This window comes from Ailuropoda melanoleuca, chromosome 5, assembly GCF_002007445.2.
Source record: "Ailuropoda melanoleuca isolate Jingjing chromosome 5, ASM200744v2, whole genome shotgun sequence".
Lineage (NCBI taxonomy): Eukaryota > Metazoa > Chordata > Mammalia > Carnivora > Ursidae > Ailuropoda > Ailuropoda melanoleuca.
In genome coordinates, this window is record NC_048222.1 from 113,004,344 (window position 1) to 113,008,857 (window position 4,514).

The 4,514-nt window shown below is 50.1% G+C and overlaps 1 pseudogene; it reads left to right on the top strand.

Annotated features, from left to right (window-relative positions):
• The first annotated feature begins 2,163 nt into the window (after nucleotides 1-2,163).
• Nucleotides 2,164-4,297, top strand: LOC100463843 (annotated as a pseudogene).
• The last annotated feature ends 217 nt before the right edge of the window (nucleotides 4,298-4,514 follow it).

Here is a 4,514-nt window from a genome sequence, read left to right on the forward strand (position 1 = left end):
TCTCTCTCTCTCCTTAAGAAAAATAAATAAATAAATAAATAAATAAATAAATAAATAAATAAATAAATTCTTACTCTCAGCTAGCCAACATTATACTTTATTTTTCAAATCTAATCAACTATGTATGCAAATGAGACAATGGAGTAAATACCTTTCCCCTCCTCCCAAGTGAGGTCCCTGCATGAGCTGCAGACAAGGCTTCCTCTGCCGGAGGAAAGACAAATACAGCTCTTGACCTGAGGCTGTGGTTGAAGAAAAGCTGCTTCAACCTGAGGTTCTTGGAAAGCCATTGTGCAAACCAATAACCAACCACTTCGGTTTCCTTGTATATTTGCTACCAGAGCAGCTCCCACTTTGCAGATCCTTTTCTGGATCAGGCTCTAAGCTTTCACTTTTATACTCGAAGAAACAAATGGGCTCATTGTGAAACCAGGTTTTCTTTTCTTTTATAGCACTCCTCTTTAACCTTCCCTCACTGACACTAATTATACCCCACACCTGGAGACACCCCCTAAACAAGCTTTGAAGGCACACTGGGTATTTGAGCGTACAGAGAGGACAAACCATGATTTCTAATCTTCCTTCACTAGTACACTATTCAAATACCAACACTTACGTGCTTCTTAGTCCTGAGGGGTTCAGGCTCCATACACTACCTGCCGAAACCCCTACTTACTAGATTGAATAGTATAGCCTCAAAATTCACATCCACCCAGAACCTCAGAACGTGACCTTTTCTGGAAATCGGATCTTTGCAGGTGCAATTAGTTCAGTAACAAGGAGATCATAGGTTACAATGGCATAATAAGGACCTTATAAGAGAAGAGGACACACAGAGAAACAAACAGGGAAGATGACCATGTAATGACAAGATTAAATGAAGCAGCTGCAAGCCCAAGGAGTGCCGAGGATTGCCTGAAGCTGGGAAGAGTCAACAGCAGATTCTTCGCTAGTGTCCTCAGAGAGAGGATGGCCCTGCCGACACTTAACTTTGGATTTCTAATCTCCAGGATTGTGAGAATAAATTCCTGTTGTTTCAGGCTACTTGGTTTGTGGCAATTTGTTACCAGCAGCCCCAGAAAACAAATCCATCTTCTTCAAGACACTACTTGCTAGACATCCCCGGCCAGGTTCCTTGTTTTTTATCAGAGGGGAAAAAATGATTTTTTAAATTGAACAAATTCAAAAAGACAGAAATGAGTCTTCTATAAAATTACTTTTCAGTATATTCTGGGTCAAAGAGGAAAATATATTTTTAAAAGAAATGATACAAGCTGCCTGGAGAAATCCCTGAAAGATCTTAACCATGACCACACACAATTTCACTTTCTCTGAGGCATCGGATAGGTGTCATATGAGTAGGACAGACATAATGAGGACTAGAATAGTGAAGGGTTTTCAAACTAGCCACAACAGCAGTTTTATGAGAACTTTTCAAGATTAAACACACACAAGCAACGTTTAGAGGAAGATGGCAGAGAGACCTAAAACATATAACACTTGACACTATCCTCCAAAAAGAAAAAGAATAAAGAAGATATCATCAGTTGTGAAACAAGTAAAGGAAGCTTCACTCAAGCAATCCTTTAAAAGTTCCTTCCAGAAACAGAACAATTAGGGCTCCCAGAACTCTAACATAGTGATGACTTCTCCCAACAACTGGGGAAGACGGCAGCTTAGGGGGAGAAAAGAAATTCATGAAACCTCCACTGACACCCCCAACTGAGAACAAACTCAACTCAATGGTACAGGGGCAGAAAAACAGAATGTTCTTCTAAACACTGTTCTCCACTGCCTCAGATTAGAGTGATTCCTGGAAGCCAGAGGACCACCAAACGCACCCAACACATGCACTCCCCCTGAGGCAGAGAAGCATTCTCAAACACCAAGCGCCCTTCACCAGATAGCAATCCCCCCAGCATGTCCTGTACAACAGCTATGGGGAGGGGTGCCTGGGGGGTGCAGCTGGCCAAGCCTCGGATTCCTGGCTTCCAGCCCACCTGGCTCCGCACTCAGCGCGGGGGTCGGCTTCAGACCCCCCCCCCCACCCTCCCTCTGTGCTCTCCTTTCTCTCCAAAATAAATAACTAAATCTTTAAATAAATAAGTCTATGAATCAATCCATCCATCCATCCATCCATCCATCCATCCATCCATCCATCCTATGGAGAGCCTCCAGCTGTCGCTCACCAGGCAGCCTCACATGGCCCTCAGCTCCACCGCTGCCACGCAAGGCTACGGGATGCTCTCAGGCCCGTGGCAGGTCCACCCCACTCCCAGGACCCGGCGCGCTCCAGGGCCACGAGTTCGAGCACCTGATGAAGAAGCGCTCGGAGATCATCGGGGGCCACCTGTTGCAGGGCCACCCAAGCTTCATGTCACCGCGCAGCCACCACAGCCTCACAGCCCACCCCACCGCGCTGCCGCAGCAAGAACCGCGGCGGGCGGTGTGCTCCACGGGCGGCAGCGGCCGCCGCAGCTGCCGCACATGCTCGTTCCGGTTCCCAGGCACAGTCATCAAGATCACAGTCACTGCCCCGTCCAGTGAGAAAATGGAGTAGCAGGAGGCTGCGGAGTGAGGCCACACAGGTCCACGTGTCACCCCTGACGATCGACATTCCAGACACCGTGGCCCACTTCATCAGTACGCTTCCCTCCCCTACGGATGGCCTCAGTGCGGGAGACGCCTGCCCATCCAGCCCCCAGGGAACAGACCTCTACGGGTTCAAAATGGGCTGTGTGATACCAGCTGACCTCAATCGAAGGGCCGACAACTTGTAGTCAGAAAATGAAAAGGAAGCTTCCAGTGGAGACAGCCCAGAAGAGGACTCAAAGCCACCTTATTCCTATGCACAGTTGATCGTACAAGCAATTACAATGGTTCCTGATAAACAACTCACCCTAAATAGGATTTGTACATCACTAAAAATTATCCATACTACAGGACTGTGGACAAGGACTGGCAGAATTCAATTTGTTGCAATCTCTCTGAATCGTTATTTCATCAAATACCAGGTTCCCAGGAAGAACCAGGCAAAGGCTTATTCCGGAGGACAGATCTACCTGTGAAAGCAAATTCATAGAGCAGGCATCCAGGAAAAGATGGCCTAGGGTCATGGCCTTGCTTCAAACACCCCCCCCCGCCCCCCGCCGGGACCTCTGTCATCTAGAAGTGCCCTCTCCTCTCCCAGTCACACTGGAGTGCTGTCTGCTCACTGCAGCGGTGCCCAGACTCCCAAGAGCCTGTCAAGGGAAGGTTCACCGGCCCCCCTGGAGCCTGAGCCTGGCACCTCACAGTCCAAACTGGCAGTCATCCAGGAGGCCCTGTCTGCCCAGAGCACACCAGGCTGTCTAGCTGGCCCATTTTAATCACCATGCAGCAGCAGCTGCCACCAACCATCAGGCCTGTCACCCACACGGACACAGCCCCGTGACCACCTCCACCTCCCAGCAGTTTGTTGTGCTGAGAGTGCACATCATCCATCAGATCCCAGCGGTGTCTATCACCAGCAGGGCCAGCCTGGCCCCAGCGAACACATACATTGTCGCCAGCCAAGCAGTGGTCACTCAGGAGGCCGTGCTGACCTCTCCTAAGGCACAGCTGCAAGAGAATGGAGATTACAGAGAAGTAAAGGTGCAGGTAGAAGCTATTCTTGCAATTAGCCATGCCACACTGGGCACTGCCGGCCGGATCACGCAGACGTCACAGACCACCCCTGTCCAGACAGTCACCGTAGTACAACCGGTGCCTCCAGGGCAGCACCAGTTGCCCATAAAAACTGTAACACCAAACGGGACTCACACGGTGCCAATCCCTGCTGCCGTCCCCGACTAGGTGAACAACGCGGAGCGAGTGCTCTGCACAAGCTGGGAACACATGCGTCGGTGTCAGCCTCTTTGCCCACAGAGCATGAGAACGGTGACCAGACAGCCAGAGCAGAGGCAGGTCAAGACAGAAGACAGCATGAGCCTGGTCATCGCCCTGAGCGTGGACAGAGCCAGCAGCTGGCAGGGAGAAGAACGTCCCAAACGAGCCACTGGGACTATTACCACTAGGAAAACCTGGGCTGTGTGAATGGAGGTTTCAGTTCTTGGATTCCCCACGAAAGACTTACATGAGGATCCACGCTCAGCGAAAGACAGCCAGAAGAAAGGTAGCAAGCACAAAGCCGTGTCTTAAGGACAGTACACTCTCAAAAAGAGAGTGGGCAGGCCCAGAGGTGGCAATTCCCCTGAAGCTACAGGGGTACTTTCTTTTTATGGGGGGAATCTTGGGTCATGGGCAGGGTGGTCTCTAAAAGTGGCAGCTTCCAATCATTTGGGGGACTCCTCCCACAGGTTGGGAGGGGGAGTGTTTGACCCTAACAGGTTTCTATGGGAATCTTCATGGCAGCCTTTCCCCATGGTGGGGGAGCTAAAACCGCCATGCAAATGCATTATAATGAGTCTAGGGGTTACCCAGAGCAGAGGTGGAAGAGGAGAGGTACGCTCTGCACCAGTGGCTCTTGGTCTGTT